Source organism: Leptodactylus fuscus, chromosome 2, assembly GCF_031893055.1.
Source record: "Leptodactylus fuscus isolate aLepFus1 chromosome 2, aLepFus1.hap2, whole genome shotgun sequence".
Taxonomy (NCBI): Eukaryota; Metazoa; Chordata; class Amphibia; order Anura; family Leptodactylidae; genus Leptodactylus; species Leptodactylus fuscus.
Genome location: NC_134266.1, coordinates 282,624,088 through 282,642,611, shown reverse-complemented (window position 1 = coordinate 282,642,611; position 18,524 = coordinate 282,624,088). Strand labels below are relative to the sequence as shown.

The following is an 18,524-nucleotide window of genomic DNA, read 5'->3' as shown; positions in this document are numbered from 1 at the left end:
CCACGGCCTAAAAGGGCTGGCCCGGGGGTGTCAACCAAACGAAGCAGCCATTTCAGGAGACGCAGCATCTTCAGCAGCCAAACTCCATTTTCCACTGTATGCTGGAAGCCGCCACAAGTGTCTCCTCATGTAAGTATTGGCTTAAATCTTGGTAAAATTCTTCCAGAAATGCCTGATAGACCAAAGTTTTGTATGATAGAACCTGCACTTATGTTTACTTTCTATTTTTCATTGCAAAACAGAGCCAAAACTAGAAGCCCAGCAGCCCGACATCTCTCATGTAAGTAAAACGAGACCATCACACAGTACTATCCCCCATAGTGACCCCTGCACACAGTATAATCCTTCATAGTGGCCCCTGCACACAGTATTATCCCCCATAGTGGCCCCTGCACACAGTATTATCCCCCATAGTGGTCCATGCACACAGTAATATGTCCCATAGTGGCCCCTGCACACAGTACTATCCCCCATAGTGACCCCTGCACACAGTATAATCCTTCATAGTGGCCCCTGCACACAGTATTATCCCCCATAGTGGCCCCTGCACACAGTATTATCCCCCATAGTGGCCCCTGCACACAGTATTATCCCCCATAGTGGCCCCTGCACACAGTATAATCCTTCATAGTGGCCCCTGCACACAGTATTATCCCCCATAGTGGCCCCTGCACACAGTATTATACCCCATAGCGGCCAATTTGCACAGTATAATGTCCCATAGCAGTCAATAATGTTCCATAGTAGCCTCTTCACACACAGTATAATGTTCCATAGGGTCACCTTTTAACTTGGACTTATGTGGGCACATTTATGTATTTGTTTTTATTTAAAATGCAATTGGGCCCTGTCACAGAGCTGAGGTATACGTCCTTCCTCCGGATGGTCTTTTGAATCAACACGGACGCAAGAGGTCGGGAGACAACAGCAATTTATTGTAATCCACAAAGTTAGTAGCCGGCGGCGGTCACATCAACCGTAATAACAATAAGTCCACAGAAGTCACAATCCAATGATAACTTTGGTTCCTTGGTCCTGTAACTAAATTCTGGCTCTCTGCAGAGCTGTGCACAGGCCGGCTAACACATACTAACTGCAAGCTACAACTATATACTAAACTGTTACATCCTATATCTGTGGGTGGGAAGGGCTGAGTCACAGATCCTTCCCCCCTCACCTATACCAAGGAGAGCAGACTCCCTGTCTACTATGGACAATGCACCGTCCAACATCTTCTTGGAGACACTGATCAGATTATCTCCACCCATTGTCCTCACTAGTTAGAGGTATTTGCATACAATGTGCTAACACACTAGACCCGAATCAGCCAACTACACATTGATGTATATAACAGGTTAGAGAATACATTCCACATGAAATATATATTACACATTGCCTATAGTATAGACTCTAACCATCCCGTGACAACCCCTCCCCCTCTCAAAACATGTGCATGACACAATTGGCCTACACAGGTAAATTGGGGAATGCACATCAGTCTCTATAGCTCATATGTCCTCCTGCCGGGATAACCCATCCGCGTTCTGGTGTTGGTTCCCTCGGCGGTACTGAATGGTAAAGTTGTAGGGTTGAAGGGCTGGCATCTGTCAGAAAATCCGGTGGATCCATGTTGGCGTCTCTCTGAGCTTGGCTTCGGGTCACTGCTCCCACAAAGTGGCACTGTAGATTTCCAACATCGTTGCCTAACAGAACATCGGCCGGCAGCCCGCTCATCACACCAATTGTGCATCGTTTTGGTCCATAACCATAGTCGAGTTCCACGGTAGCTTTAGGAATACGTTTCCGAGTACCTCCTGCCAACTCGATAGAAAGGCCAGGGCCCTCCTCTAGGGCCTCGGGTCGAACCACTCGGGGGTCCGCTACCGTTAGGAAAGCTCCCGAGTCCCGGAATCCAACAACTGTTCGGCCATCCAGTAGGACCTCCTGCAAGTGCTTCCGCTGAAGGTTTGCGGGATGTGTGGCGGAAGGCTGAATCCCGTAGACCCCTGGAGGTGGAACAGATGGGTCATTCATGGAGTCATCTGGAAATGGGGCCAAACTTTCAGTCCTAGGGGTGGTTCCCAGGTAGTGAATAGGCCGGGATGCCACGGTGGCCCGTGCCCCCATGTTAACAGGGCAACTAGCTTGCAAATGTCCAGGCCGCCCGCACCCAAAACATCTGCGCTCTAGCATTCTTCCAGTAGGTCGTTGTCTAGGGACAGGGTTGTTCATAGCTGGAGGCCGATGGGCTGGGGCAGGGGTAGAGGGAGAATTGTAATCCTGAGGCCGGGCACGAAAGGTGGGTGGCTGGATGAAGGGTGTCTGGCGGACTGTGGTAGTTTTCCGCTCCTCTGCAAACAACCTCTTCCACTGCGGCTTGATGGTCAGGCCCTCATCTGCAAGAGAAGCAGCTTGCTCCACTGTGGCTGGGTTCCGTTCCAGCACCCACTCACGGATCTCAGCGGGGCACTGGGAAAAGAACTGTTCCTTAAGTATGACTTGGAGGATCTTATCGACTGTGACAGCCTCCTCTCCTTCTAGCCAGCGCTTGCATGCTTGCTTCAACTTGTGGGCGAACATGTGGAAGGAGCTTCCCCCATTGTAAGACAAAGAGCGGAATTGAACTCGGTAGGTCTCTGGAGTGACTGCATAATACTTCTGCACCGCTCTTTTAATGGCCTCATAGTCCCGCTGATCACTAGGGTCCATGGCTCTGAGAGCTTCCGCAGCCCCATCTCGTAGGTGTCCCACCAGATACCGGACCCAATCCTTCTCTGGGACTTCCATCAGGTGGCACTGGTGTTCGAAGTCCTGAAAATATCCATCAACATCCCCAGCCGCTTCCTCAAAGGTCTTGAAGTGTTTATGGGAGACATATGGTGGTTCTCTCACTGTTGGGCTGGGGGTCGACGTTTGATTATAATTCCTCATAGTTATCTCAGCCATTCGCATTTCATGCGCCATTCTTTCCTTTTCATGCGCCATTCTCTGTTCCTCCTTCTCCGTTTCCTGAGCCCTCTGTAATGCTCTACTCCTTTGCTCTGCAGTTGCTTCTAGCCCCAGCACTGCCAATTCCTCCTCATACAAAACAACCCATCTGCTCTTTTGGGTCTGTACCTGCCACTCCCGTATCTCTCCAGTCTCCTGGGGGCAGCCCTCCTCATGGTCGCTTTGCAGGGTCATCTCCTCCAGTGCCTCGATCAGTTGCTCTTTCGTTCTTCCCTGGTAACTCAGGTTTAGTTCCCGGGCCCTTACTTGTAGACTTGCCATAGTCCAGTTCCTGTATTCTGAGGTTGTGGCTCCATTAATCGCTGGGCTGCTGTAGTCCATCTCGCTGTCCGCTGTTGATCCCACCGCTGCCAACCAGTTGTCACAGAGCTGAGGTATACGTCCTTCCTCCGGATGGTCTTTTGAATCAACACGGACGCAAGAGGTCGGGAGACAACAGCAATTTATTGTAATCCACAAAGTTAGTAGCCGGCGGCGGTCACATCAACCGTAATAACAATAAGTCCACAGAAGTCACAATCCAATGATAACTTTGGTTCCTTGGTCCTGTAACTAAATTCTGGCTCTCTGCAGAGCTGTGCACAGGCCGGCTAACACATACTAACTGCAAGCTACAACTATATACTAAACTGTTACACCTATATCTGTGGGTGGGAAGGGCTGAGTCACAGATCCTTCCCCCCTCACCTATACCAAGGAGAGCAGACTCCCTGTCTACTATGGACAATGCACCGTCCAACATCTTCTTGGAGACACTGATCAGATTATCTCCACCCATTGTCCTCACTAGTTAGAGGGATTTGCATACAATGTGCTAACACACTAGACCCGAATCAGCCAACTACACACTGATGTATATAACAGGTTAGAGAATACATTCCACATGAAATATATATTACACATTGCCTATAGTATAGACTCTAACCATCCCGTGACAGGCCCCTTTTCACCTAGTTGATGCTGCGCTCCTTTGGACCCGTATACACGAGTGCTTGCAAACACATTCCATTGACTTCAATGGGAGCCCAGGTAAAGCCGGCTTTTACGTGCGCTCCCATTTAAGTGAATGGGATGTCTTTTGAAGCGCTTCTGTATAGGGGTCTAAATGAGCGGAGTGGAAACTCCGTGTAAATATAACAGCAGGCTGGATAGGGATTCATAGGGGATGTGTTTTATCTGCACAGACATGTGATGTGGGTTCTGAATTTTTCATAGGCTTTCATTACAGCTTGCTTAGCATTTCATAGCAACATGTCATAGTTGGTTAAGCTTTAATATTGCCTTGCATGTTTGCTAGCACAAAATAATGTTTGTCATTTTACTTTTTTTTTTTGGACTTTTATAGCCAAAACATGTCTATCCGGGCCAAGAAAACAGTCCGGTACCATCGGGTGGACATAAATGTCAGGCGTCTTGTTGAATTAGTAGTAGAGATGAGCGAACACTAAAATGTTCGTGTGTTCGAACGGGTTTCGAACCCCATTATAGTCTATGGGGAACATATACTCGTTAAGGGGGAAACCCAAATCCGTGTCTGGAGGGTCACCAAGTCCACTATGACACCCCAGGAAATGATGCCAACACCTCTGGAATGACACTGGGACAGCAGGGGGCGCATGTCTGGGGGCATCTAACACACCAAAGACCCTCTATTACCCCAACATCACTGCCTAACAACTACACACTTTCCACATTCCAAAAAACCTCTATCAAAGTGGGAAAATACCTGGAAACCTTCTTTATTCCCCAAATGGATGGACACAAACCCCAATTTAAGCTCAACAAACAGTAACAACCACCCCTTTAAATCACGTTCCCCATGACAACCACAAATGGAATAGGCAATGGGAATTCCAAAAGCCCTCACCCTTAACTGTCATTTTGAGTGTGTGTGTGTGTGTGTGTGTGTGTGTGTGTGATGTGGTAAGACCTTCCAAAATTCACTTTTCTAGCCCTTAACATGAGCCCTTCCAAACAAAGTTACAGGACCTTAAGCTGAGCTACCAGCAGAGATTGAGGCCCTTGGCATGAGTAGAGCCTTGCACCAGCAGTGTTTTTTGTCACTTAGGGTGAGTTGAGCCTTGTACCAGCGTGTGTCCCTTAACATCAGGCGGGCCCTAAGTTCTGCGCTTTGCACAAAAGTTCCACATTAACTAGGCTGAATGGTACAAAGATTAGTAGGCCCGAGAACCAGGAACAGGTCTTGCAATGGCTGTCGGATAACGCTTAAAGCACATTGTCCACCAGCCAGTCAGCCTCTACCTCCTCTTACCCAACAGTCTTGTCCTCCTTCCACCCAAAATTCCCAATCTTCCCAGAACAATAACCCCAACTGTCCCTGCTCCCCAGAGCTGTTCTCCCTTCCTTTGACTGTACCGCAACCTGCCCCTCCATTTCGCGATTTCACGGACCTAACAGACGAGTATCTGTGTCCAGATGCTCAAACACTAGAGTCTCCTCCATCTCCGGTCGATTTGGTGGCGGATGACCAGCAACCCACCCTCATTGACGACGATGAGATGCAGTTGCTGTCAGGGCAGCCAGTTGACATGCGCATTGTGCAGGAGGAGGAGGCGAGACAGGAGTTGGAAGAGGAGGTGGTGGACGACGAGGACACCGACCCAACCTGGACAAGGCGGATGTCAAGCTGGGAAAGTAGTGTGGATGTTGAGGCAGGTGCAGCACCAAAAAGGGTAGCTAGAGGCAGAGGTCAACAGCTTCGCCGAAGCCAGGCCAGACCCGGAATGTCCGAAGATGTTCCCTTTTGTACCCAGCCCAGAAAAACTCCCCCATCGAGGGCACGTTTCTCGAAGGTGTAGAGTTTTTTCAAGGAATGCGCCGAGGACAGATATAGTGTCGTCTACACAATTTGCCTCTCGAAATCGAGTAGAGGCCCTGAGAAGAGCAACCTGTCCACCACTTCAATGCACCGTCATTTGGAATCCAAGCAATGGAATCAGTGGCAGGCAGCAACGGCAGGACAAACGTCGCCCGCCGTTCATGCCACTGCCTCTGCTCACAGTGCTGGCGATGCACTCCAGAGGACGAGCCAGGACATCACTTCATCTGCCTCCGCCACTTTGTTGACTTCTCCCTCATCCTCCCCTGTTTCTGTCTTATCTCCTTCTCCTGCACCATCAAAGGCACCATCAGGCGCTTCTTTACAACAACCCACCATCTCTCAGACATTGGAGCGCCGGCAGAAATACACCACTAACCACCCACCCACGCAAGCCAAGAACGCCAACATCGCTAAACTGCTGGCCCAGGAGAGGTTGGCGTTCCGGCTTGTTGAAACTCCCGCCTTCCCGGACCTGATGGCAACTGTGGCACCTCACTATGCCGTCCCTAGCCGTCTCAACTTCTCCCGGTGTGGCGTCCCCGCCTTGCACCAGCACGTGTCACTCAACATCAGGTGGGCCCTTAGTTCCGCGCTTTGCTGCAAGGTCCACTTGACCACCGACACTTGGACAAGCGCCTGTGGTCAGGGATGCTGCTTATCTTTAAGGACAGGCAGGGTGAATGTGGTGGAGTCTGGTCCCGGGGTGCAAACTGAGGTACCCTATCTCCTCTCCCAGGCCAAAATTCATGGCAGGAGTAGACTGAAACCCTACGACGCTGCAACCTCCACCACAGCTACTAGCGGCAAACGCTAAAACACTGGTGTGGGGAGACGTCAGCAGGCGGTGCTGAAGCTCATCAGCTTGGGGGACAGACAGCACAGTGCCTCCGAGGTCAGGGATGCCATCCTGGCTGAGATGGCATTTTTTTTTCCCTGCTACACCTGGGGCCTGACATTTTTACGCCTGTGATAATGGCTGGAACCTGGTAGCGGCTCTGGAGCTTGCCAGACTCAAACACGGTCCATGTTTGGCCCACGTCAAACCTAGTGGTGCAAAGTTTTTTGAAAACATACCCAAATGTACCGAAGCTACTGTTGAAAATGCGGCGCTTGTGCGCCCACTTTTGCAAGTGCACAGGAGTCGCTGCTAGCCTAAAAACACTCTAGCAAGGCCTACATCTGTCCAAACACAGGCTGTTGTCCGTCATTCACACACGCTGAAACCCTACAATACCATATCTTGAGCAGGGTGTGTGAGCTGCACAGACCTTTGATGGAGTTCCATCTACAAAACCCAAGGGTTCCTCAAAGTCAGCTCCCAAAGTTTCTGCACCATGAGTTTCCAGGGGTGGCAGAGTTATGGCTAGGGGCAGAGGCATGGATAGGGATGATGTCTAGGGGCAAAAGCAGTGTGGATGTGGAGGCAAGCTAAGCAGGAAAAACTGGGGGTACAAGCTAAGGCATGGACTGGGGTGATGTCTAGGGGCAAAAGCAGTGTGGATGTGGAGGCAAGCTAAGCAGGAAAAACTGGGGGTACAAGCTAAGGCATGGACTGGGGTGATGTCTAGGGGCAAAAGCAGTGTGGATGTGGAGGCAAGCTAAGCAGGAAAAACTGGGGGTACAAGCTAAGGCATGGACTGGGGTGATGTCTAGGGGCAAAAGCAGTGTGGATGTGGAGGCAAGCAAAGCAGGGAAAATGGTGGCTAGAGGCAAAGGGATGTCCATAGGCAGCAAGGGCAAAGATGCAAAACTCTCCCCTGTTTCAAGAATTTTCCTGACTTGTCTCCCCACAAAACATTCCTGGGAGGAGGGCTGAAACACCACCCTCCTCCTCCGCTGTTAGATTGACCCCAGCTACGAGCTGAAAACGCTGCAACACTGGTGTGGGGAGACGTCAGCAGGCTGGGCTGAAGCTCCTCAGCTTGGGAGACGGACAGCACACTGCCTCTGAGGTCAGGGATGCCATCCTGGATGAGATGGCAATTTGTTTATCCCCGCTGCCCCTGGGGCCAGGCTTTTTTGTCTTGTTGGAGGGCTCTGGAGCTTGCCAGCCTCCAACATGTTCCATGCCTGGCCCACGTGTTCAATGTAGTGGTGCAATGATTTTTAAAAACATACCCCAAATTAGCTGAGCTAAGGGTGAAAGTGCGGCACTTGGACACCCACTTTCCCAAGTCTACAGTACCTGGAGCTAGCCGCAATACACTCCAGCAAGGCCTACATCTGCCTGAAGCACCTACTGTTGTGCGAGGTCACCACACGCTCTAACCCTAGATGCCGTATGTTCAGCAGGGTGTGTGAGCAGCAGAGACCTTTGATGGAGTACCAGCTACAAAACCCAAGGGTTCCTCAGAGTCAGCTCCCTCACTTTCTGCACCATGAGTTTCCATGGGTGGCAGACTTATGGCTAGAGGCACAGGCATGGATAGGGGTGATGTGTAGGGGCAAAAGCAGTGTGGATGTGGAGGCAAGCTAAGCAGCAAAAACTGGGGGTACAAGCAGCCGGTGGCATCATCACTGACAAGCACAGCTGTCTGTCAGCTGACAGGCTGACTTTCACCAAAATGAACAGACAATGGATAGACTCATCATATACATGTCAGTTACATGACAAATTTAGTGCAATTTGCAAGTCCAAGATGGGTTGGAGATCTGCGGAGAGGAATCTCACCACCTCTTGCGGGTGCCATCATTTGGAAGGCAAGCCCTGGGCTCAGTGGGTGAGAGCAAGCGCAGGATAATCGTCGTTTGGCCTGGCGGCCACTGCCTCTCCCACTGTTGACAGGGCTGGCGCTGCAGTCCAGACCAGCAGCCAGGACACCTCCACATCTGCCTCTGACACTTTGGGGAGTTCACCCTTATCCTCACCTTTTCCTGCCATTTCTCCTTTTGCCCGCGCCATCATGCGCCTCTTCCCAGCAACTCCCCATCTCCCAAGCCTTTCATTTCATGCTAAAGTACAGCACAACCCACCCACATGCCCAAGGCTTCAACGGCCTCATCTCAAGAAATCTGGCCCAGGAGATGTTGGAATCCCGGCTGGGGGACACTCTGCCCTTTTTGGGCAGAGTGTCTACTGCGCCACCGCACTGTGCCGTCCACACCAGCACTTTCCCCCAAACATGAGGCGGTCCCTAAATTCAGCGCTTAGCCCTAAAGTTCCATGTGACCAGTTACGAATGGACAAGTGCATGCGGACAGGGACGCTACCTTTCAATTTGGGCACAGTGGTTGAATGTAGTTGAGGCGTGGACCGGGTCGCAAAATGTGGTGGCCTGACTTGTCTCCCCACACAACATTCCTGGGAGGAGGGCTGAAACACCACCCTCCTCCTCTGTTAAATTGACCCCAGCTACGAGCTGGAAACGCTGCAACACTGGTGTGGGGAGACGTCAGCGGGCCGTGCTGAAGCTCATCAGCTTGGGGGCCAGACAGCACACTGCCTACAAAGTGAGTCATGCCATCCTCGATGAGACGGCAATGTGGTTTTTGCCACTGCACCTGGGCCCAGGCATGTTGTCATGTGTGATAATGGCCGTAACCTGGGATCGGCTCTGTAGCTTGGCAGCCTGCAACATATTCCATGCCTGGGCCACGTTTTTAACTCATTGCTGCTAATCATTTTAAAAAGGTACCCCAATGTTCCTGAGCTACTGGTGAAAGTGTGGCGCTTGTGCGGATAGTTTTTAAAGTCTATAGTTGCCGCTGCTAGCCTCTATGCACTCCTACAACGCCTGTACCTGCTGGAACAACGGCTGTTGTGCGACGTCTCCACACTGCTGGCACTAAACATATCATGTGTTGAGCAGAGTGTGTGAGCAGCACAGACCTTTGATGTAGTTCCAACTCCAAAACCCTCGGGTTCGTCAAAGTCAACTCCCTCAGTTGCTCAACCATGAGTGGCCATGGGTGGCAGACTTATGTGAAATCCCATCCCATCCATTGCACTGGACACGAAACATTAGCATGCGCTCAGCACAACTTCGGATATGGCAGCTGCGTTAAGCAGGGTGCAGGGTACAACACGGACCAGGCCCGAGCACCAGGAACAGGTGTTAGAAATACTGCAGCATCCGCCATTTCCTTCCAATTTTGGGGTTTTGGACCCGCCACCGACTTGTCTGGACCTAAGTGGGGATCATGAGACACAGTTGCCATCAGGGCAAGCTGTGGTCATGTGCGGTTTGCAGTAAGGGGCCAGTGCGCAATTGGAAGAGGAGTTGGTGGATGACGAGGCCACCGACCCCACATGGACAGGGGTGATGTCTAGGGGCTAAAGCAGTGTAGATGTAGAGGGAAGCTAAATCAACAAAAAACCTGGGTAGAAGCAAAGGCATAAACTGGGGTGATGTTTAGGGGCTAAAGCAGTGTAGATGTGGAGGGAAGCTAATTCAACAAAAAAAAAGAGGGTAGAAGCAAAGGCATAAACTGGGGTGATGTTTAGGGGTGAAAGCAGTGTAGATGTGGAGGGAAGCTAAGCAGCAAAAACAGTGGGTAGAAGCAAAGGCATGCAAAACTCTACCCTGTTGGAAGACTTATTCCTAGGTCTGGAACACGTTAATGGCCCCCCTGGACAAATTACTGCCACTCAGGGGCCTAGTGTCACCAGGAGGGACAAGTATAGGCGCATGTTGTGGGAATACCTGGCCGACACCAGCTCTGTCCTCTCCGATCCCTCTGTGCTCTACAGCCTACACTTATTTTCTCATCTTTTTTTCTGCACTGCACATCTCTTGCCTGCTTCCTTTGGGATCTTACAAGTGGTGGTCCACTTCCAAAGATGGTAATTTCACTAGACAGTGTAACGGGAGTAGCTGAGGGATCGCTGTCTTAACCACTTTTTGGCACAAAATTAACTTCCAAAGCCAAATATGGTGCAAGTATATGATGCAAGGACACCTACACACCTATCTCTGACACATTGGGGAGTTCACCCTCATGCGCCCTTTTGGCCTGCACCATCTTGCGCCTCTTCCCAGCCACTCCACATTTCCCAAGCTTTTCATTGCAGGCAGAAGTAGAACACAACCCACCCCCATGCCCAAGCCTTTAAAAGCCTCATCGATAAACTGCTGGCCCTGGAAATGTTGGTGTTTATGCTTCTGGAGACCCAGGCCTTCCGTCAGCAGATGGCAGCTGGGGCACCTCCCTATGCTGGGCCTAGCTGTTACTACTTCTCTTGGTGTGCTGTCCCTGCCTTGCGCCTGCATGTGTCCCATAACATCAGTCGGGCCCAGAGCTCTGCGCTTTGCTGCAAGGTCCACTTGACCACCGACACATGGACAAGCGCCTGTGGTCAGGGATGCTGCAGTGCTTATCTTTAATGACAGGCAGGGTGAATGTGGTGGAGTCTGTTCCCCGGGTGCAAACTGGGGTGGCCTATCTCCTCTCCCAGGCCAAAATTCATGGCAGGAGTAGACTGAAACCCTACGACGCTGCAACCTCCACCCCAGCTACTAGCGGCAAACGCTGTAACACTGGTGTGGAGAGATGTCAGCAGGCCGTGCTGAAACTGATCAGCTTGGGGGACAGACAGCACAGTACCTCCGAGGTCAGGGATGCCATCCTGGCTGAGATGGCATTTTTTTTTCCCTGCTACACCTGGGGCCTGGCATTTTTGCGCCTGTGATAATGGCTGGAACCTGGTAGCAGATCTGGAGCTTGCCAGACTCAAACACGGTCCACGCATGGCCCACGTTTTTCAACTTGTTGGTGCCATGTTTCTTTGAAACCTACACCATTGTGCCTGATATACAGGTCAAAGTGGGGCCATTTTCGTAAGTGAGAACTAGCCTCTGCTAGGCAGAAAACATTCAGAGCACACTCCTCTCATCTTCGCACCGTTGGCTGGCGGAGGAAGACGAGGGGGTTGGAGTGGCATCTGATGTCCCTGTCCCACACGAGGCTAGAGGGTGCACTTCAGTGCATCCCATTGCTTCACCACAAATGGTGTGAAGGGGAGTGGAAAATGGAGGAAATGGAGAGTGACCCTTACAGTTGGGGCCAGCAAAGGCATGCCAAGTAACACACTGGCACACATGGCTGACTTCATCTTGGGTTGCTTTTCAACACATATTTCACATCATGAAGAACAAATAATACTGGATTTTTACAAGCCTCGAACCCCGGTCTAGGTCTAATGTCTGTTCCTTTCTTATATTAGGGGAGAGGGAAAAAAAATTACTTCAGTGATACGTTTAGCGTACATAGACTGACTATTAATGTGCATCCCACTTAGTGTTGTTAGGGTTACACACCGTCACAACCTGGCTAAAGCTTCTATAGCTGTTAATAAAGTCAACATAACTTTACGGTATCCAAAAAGACAGCTGGTACCGACAGAGAGCAAGACAAATGTCAACCAAAGCTGTGAGCTCTGAACACCCACAGTGACTTTGGCGTCATCATCATTATAAGGGAGCGGGTGGTAATAAATAACTTGGCAGTGCCTAAAACCCAAAAAGCTTATACAACTATATTTACATTAAGATACACAAATGACACTTTTCAGTAGCATGTCATGAGACAAGCTGATAAGCTCTTCCTTTGTGCAGTGCTATTTGAAAGTTAAACGCTGCCTTTATTTTAATTCTGGAGAAGGTGCAGACATTAGATTTAGAACATGTTGTCTTCATTGTCCAAATCCTCTATATAGGTAACGTGTTTTTGGGGCCGAGCTGTCTGGGAACGAGCTGGTGCAGCACTGACAACCTGGGTGAATATGGCAAGAGCCTGAGATGTAGGGTGAATGAATCCCCAAATTATTTGTGGAATTCCCAGTGAGACGATGGCACTATCTACCAGTAGCAAAAATTGTGGGTGCACGTAACCCCAATATATTCTTTGAATTACCAGTCAGAAACTGGCACTATATAGCAGTAGCAAAAATTGTGGGTGCACATAACCCCCATATATTCTTTGAATTCCCAGTCAGACAATGGCACTATATACCAGTAGCAAAAATTGTGGGTGCACGTAACCCCAATATATTCTTTGAATTACCAGTCAGAAACTGGCACTATATAGCAGTAGCAAAAATTGTGGGTGCACATAACCCCAATATATTCTTTGAATTCCCAGTGAGACAATGGCACTGTATAGCAGTAGCAAAAATTGTGGGTGCACGTAACCCCAATATATTCTTTGAATTCCCAGTCAGACAATGGCACTATATACCAGTAGCAAAAATTGTGGGTGCACGTAACCCCCATATATTCTTTGAATTCCCAGTCAGACAATGGCACTATATACCAGTAGCAAAAATTGTGGGTGCACATAACCCCAATATATTCTTTGAATTCCCAGTGAGACAATGGCACTGTATAGCAGTAGCAAAAATTGTTGGTGCACGTAACCCCAATATATTCTTTGAATTCCCAGTGAGACAATGGCACTATCTACCAGTAGCAAAAATTGTGGGTGCACGTAACCCCAATATATTCTTTGAATTCCCAGTGAGACAATGGCACTATATACCAGTAGCAAAAATTGTGGGTGCACGTAACCCCAATATATTCTTTGAATTACCAGTCAGAAACTGGCACTATATACCAGTAGCAAAAATAGTGGGTGTATATAGCCCCAATTCTATTGCTAGGGGACTTGCAGGGTATTTCTGAGGTGAAGGTGGGGGGGCACACCGTTGGAACGGGGATTTGGGGTGTATATATGGGGTATACGGGAATACACTGTCAGTGTGTTCCATTCAGGATCCTGGGAAAGCTGGGTTGCGGCGATTGAGCCCGTCAGTGCCACGTTACACTGACAAGCTTCTCCCTGGAATTTAGCTCTTACAAGAGCTGTTGGTTGTCTTCTCCTTCCTATCCTAGCCTGTCCCTGCCTACCCAGAATCTAAGCCCTAGCTAACTGGACGGAAACCTCCGTCCCCGGTGAATTGCAAGCTCAGAATGACGCGAACCTGGGCGTCGCTGTTCTTTTAAATTAGAGGTCACATGTTTTCGGCAGCCAATGGGTTTTGCCTACTTTTTTCAACGTCACCGGTGTCGTAGTTCCTGTCCCACCTACCCTGCGCTGTTATTGGAGCAAAAAAGGCGCCAGGGAAGGTGGGAGGGAAATCGAGTAATGGCGCACTTTCGATTCGATTCGAACATGCCGAACAGCCTAATATCCGATCGAACATGAGTTCGATAGAACACTGTTCGCTCATCTCTAATTAGTAGGTGTATGCTAGCCATGCATGTGTCAGACTTACATTTTTGTTATTTTCTTTTACAAGTCTGCATGTTTCTGTCGGCAAATACAATGTTTTTTTGGATAGTTTATTATATGTGTTTGCAATGTTTGTATGTTAGTGCATGGTTTTTAACTTTTAGTTGAAACCATTGCTATATGTTGCCCGTATGTTTTTATACATTCAACGCTGTTTTCTTAACAAACCCCCCTAGGCCTTTATTTTTTTTTTATTGGATTTTCTAATCATTATGCTTCTAATTTTTTTGCTTTATCTACAAACCATGCAGATTCACACAAAGCCCGACCTCTATATGCTGACCGGCATGCACGTGATGCAGGGTGGCTGAACCTGTGTGGCCAGCTATACCGAGAGGAGTGGTCCAGCTTCACTGGCAAACAAAAAAAAACCCAGATTGGTGCGTATATATCTCGATATTTTTGTATAAAGCTTTTCTTGTTGGTTGTGTGGAATCTGTAACTTTTATTCTTTGCTGTTTCCAGAACATGATGTGCGCACACGGTGGAAGATTGTGTGTGGGATCGGTTCATGAGAGAAATGAGGCAGGTGGAATCCAGTGGGGCCTCTCCCTCCAAGCGTCCCAAAATCGCTTTGGAAACCGAGCTGCAGTTCCTCATAACTGGCATTGTCTCTCAGGAGTAAGTTTACTGCCTTTCTTCTTTAAAAAAATAAAATAAATAATAATAAAAAAAAAATTATATTTATATTCTCTATCTCTTTTCATTCACAGATCTTCCGGCAATACCCTTGCCAGTGTTTCCTGGGAGCCTTCCCAAGCGTCACAAGAGGAGCTGCAGCAGGGAAAGAGCGTCCCCACAAGTCCTCCTGCGGGAACCTCTCATGAACGGGCGAGGGGCCTAACTCATTCACCCATCCCTTGCTCCTCCAGGGTGGCTTCCCCGGCATCCTCACATGGCTCTTCCCGGCCTGCAGCATATACACAGGATGCACAGGAGCCGGTGGGAGTCACCCGGAGTTTCAGGCGACGTCGGGCCCCTCGTCAACCCACACCTTCCACCTAGGAGCAGACAGGGACCCTCCGGGTAACGGAAAGGCAGCTGGACTTGGAAAGTCAGGCCCTGTCCTTTATCCAGAGGGTGAACAGCCTGGACCAATTTCACTTCTTTGGCAATGATGTGGCAGCTATCTGCCGCCAGCTGCCACCTCACAGGCAGCAACTGTTTAAAGCCTATGCCCAGCCTGTGGAGGTGGACTTCCTGTCTGCTCCTGAGCTGCCGGATCTGGCTTACATGGTAAGCCAATTCTGGCAGCAGTGTGTTGCCGCATCCACTGGGACGTTATCCCGTGCCCAGGACTGTGTGCCCTCTCCTCAAGGGCAAAGCACAGAAGTCCCAGATGCTCCACCTTGTCCAAGTCCTGCTTCTACTGTGGATTCTCCTCCCCATGTTGATCCTCCATCAGTTCTCGGCCCATTCCTCTGCTCCCTTTATACCCCCTTATAAATTGGTAGCCTCCTGTTCCTTCCCCCTCCCCCTCCCCCCAACCACTTTTTTATTTTGCCAACAAATAGTTTTTTTTTTAAATTAATAATGTTTGCACTTTTCTTTATCTAAACATATCTTGCTTGCATTTGATGTCATATCTGTGAAGGGTGGGAGGGGGTGGGCATGGGATCTGTGTTTTTTTTTTTTTTCTTAATTTTATTTAAAAAATTATATTTGTACAGTATTGCTTAAATTTTTTGCCAAAATATTAAAAAAAAATGTTGAAAACAATGTTGTCTTTGTTTTTCTTCCCCAAAAATGAACCTTCACTAAAAACAGGACCTTTCATGACTTTGGCCACAGGCAGTTCGATATACTGCAGGAAAGGCCAGAGTGCGCTGATTTCTGCTCTTTCCTGCACTATATTGAAATGAAATAATTTCATTTCTTCATATCCATGCCCTAAACTGAAGAGGTATAGGGGGCTGTAACCTCTAAAAAAAAAAAAAAAAAAAAAAAAAGGGTGTTTGTTGATAGTGTGGGAGTGTGAGCCTTCGTCACATTTTTGATTTCCCCTTTTTTTTATTTGCAATGTACTGTGGGGGTTGCCCTCGCACATGGTCAATGAACACCCTTCTGATGACGCAGGAGACGGCTATGTGAACCCCACCACTAGCTTTTTTTGCACATTGTTCTGTTTCACATTATGTGCCTCCACTGAACAGCGATTGGGGACATACATTTCGTGAAGTTTTGCAGAGAGAGAAGAGTCTGTTTGTATACATGAAAAAGAAATGACACATAAAACTGAATTTCTTAGGGCCACACACAATTTGAAAAATGCCTACATGGGTTAAGTTCCTATAATCACCCAAACATTCCTGGGTTTTAAGTGGGAGGTTCCCTTATTAATTATTATATACCATATACACACATAACTAACTATTAACACCCTCTCCCTACTATGAAGCGTACATTTTGGCCAAACTAGTCCACAGTGTAGCTTGCATGGGAGCCCGAGGGGAGAACACAGAAGTATGTTTCCTGGGAGGTTCCACAGCCTTGAAAATATATCAACTTTAAAAAATGACAACAATTTGATTTGTAGTTGCAAAAAAAAAAACAAAAAAAAACACACGGACACAAGTAAGATGTTACATTTTTGGTTTTTTTTTTTTTTCTTTGAAAAGAATAAAATAACTTGTGTCAAGTATGTCACCATAGCAAACAACATGGCTGCATCACACATTATACACTACATTACAAAGACATACTTTGATAGTGAGAAATGTACATTGTGGGGCTCACAAGCTTGCCCAAAAAAACAAAGAATACATTCTCAGCCCCCCCCCCCCCCCAAGTAGTCCGTGAAGACATTTCTCACCTGTACAGCTGGGTTGTCTGCCCGACCTGAGCGCCTAGATGGTAATAGTGAGTGACCCAAAGCTGCCTGTGGCTCCACTCCAATGTTGGGGCTGTCATAGTCCAATACAAAGTTGTGAAGCGCACAGGCAGCTTTGATCACCAGGTCTACAGTATTGGGAGCCAACTGCAGTGCACAGGTGAAGAAGACCCTCCACTTACTACTCATGAGCCCGAAGGCCCACTCCACGAAGCATCATGCCCGGCTCAGCCTCATGTTGAAGACCCTCTTCCAGGCATCTAGTCTCGACCGTGGGAAAGGGCGCAGCAGGTTTTCCAAGAGGGGAAATGCCTCATCCCCTACCATGACGAACGGGACTGAATGCATGGTACCCGGAAGCGGTCTTGGTGGAGGAAGAGTCACCTGATCTCCCAGTACTCCGCGGCCCAAAACCGATGACAGTAGCGCTCGGGAGTCCCCAGTACTACCATAGGCACTGACTTCAATAGTAAGAAAACGGTACATGCCATCAGCGACCGCCATCAGGACCACTGAAAAGTACTTCTTGTAGTTAAAGTAAAGTGATCCTGAGTGTGGTGGCTTCTGCACACGTACATGCTTACCGTCAATGGCACCTATGCAGTTGGGGAAATTGGCCACAGACTGAAAGCCTGCTGCTGCCTGCAACCAAATCTCCTCGGTCAGACTGGGAATCACTATGGGTTGCAAGTGCTGCCAGATCAGATGGCATGTGCTCCTCACAACTCCAGATATGGTGGATTGGCCCACCTGCTATGATTAGTTTGAACCATGAACCCGCTTAGCAAAACAGAGTAATAAAGTGTCTGGAATAAAATGATAAGCGGTGGATTGAATATAAAACAAGATAAAATTAGTAAGAATATTGATCATAAATAAACTTTGACATGTCACGCAGTAAAGGCGACTGAACATATACGGAAGTAACCTCATCATCAGACATCAGGTGAGAGGAACAGTTAGAATATTCATAATTAGGGAGGGATAATTTTGCAATACATATATATGGAAATTGCTGAAGCCTAACGGTTAATGATGAATCAAGTATACACCCATATACTCCTACTATACACCTGTGTACACCTACTGAAAATTGCTATAAGAAGAGATGTTTTGTTCAATAAACTTATGCTTCTACCCAGGTTCACTTGTGTCTCTGTGTGGAACGCATCACTGACTCGAGTCAAAATCTGACTACCATCCAATATACTTTAATGGTCCCATTGAGACCACCCTGACATTATTGTTAACTATTTATTTAGGGACACATTTTTTTAGGGACACAGACACATTTTTAATATTATGTGTTCCTCTTTGACCATTTGGTCCATTTTGTTCTTGTACATAGATAGCATTTATAGAAAAAAAGACCTGGAGGAAACATGTCTGCTGTATCAGGGAGTGTAATACTGGGGTCTATCACCTCACACAGCACTGTTGTCGCCACATTACACAGCACTACTAGTGTAGTATCACCAACTATACTGTATATACTGCTGTATTACCTCAGGATATATACAGTCACAGAGTCCTCTCATGTATTTACCTCACACACTGCAGTATATAGCTGACATATCATATATACTGCAGTATTACCTCAGGTTATATACAGTC

At 48.3% G+C, this 18,524-nt stretch overlaps 2 protein-coding genes and 1 pseudogene across 2 annotated transcripts in view; 1 reads left to right on the top strand and 2 right to left on the bottom strand.

The window, feature by feature from the left end:
• RPL31 (ribosomal protein L31) overlaps positions 1 to 2,222 on the bottom strand; it is a 364,588-nt gene extending 362,366 nt beyond the window's left edge. The window contains exon 1 of the mRNA XM_075266360.1: positions 2,209 to 2,222. The gene's annotated coding sequence lies outside the window, so the exon portion shown is untranslated. The remainder of the gene's footprint in view (positions 1 to 2,208) is intronic.
• Positions 1 to 18,524, bottom strand: part of LOC142196122 (uncharacterized) — a 783,446-nt pseudogene that overhangs the window by 288,191 nt on the left and 476,731 nt on the right.
• LOC142196229 (uncharacterized) overlaps positions 1 to 18,524 on the top strand; it is a 203,216-nt gene that overhangs the window by 128,659 nt on the left and 56,033 nt on the right.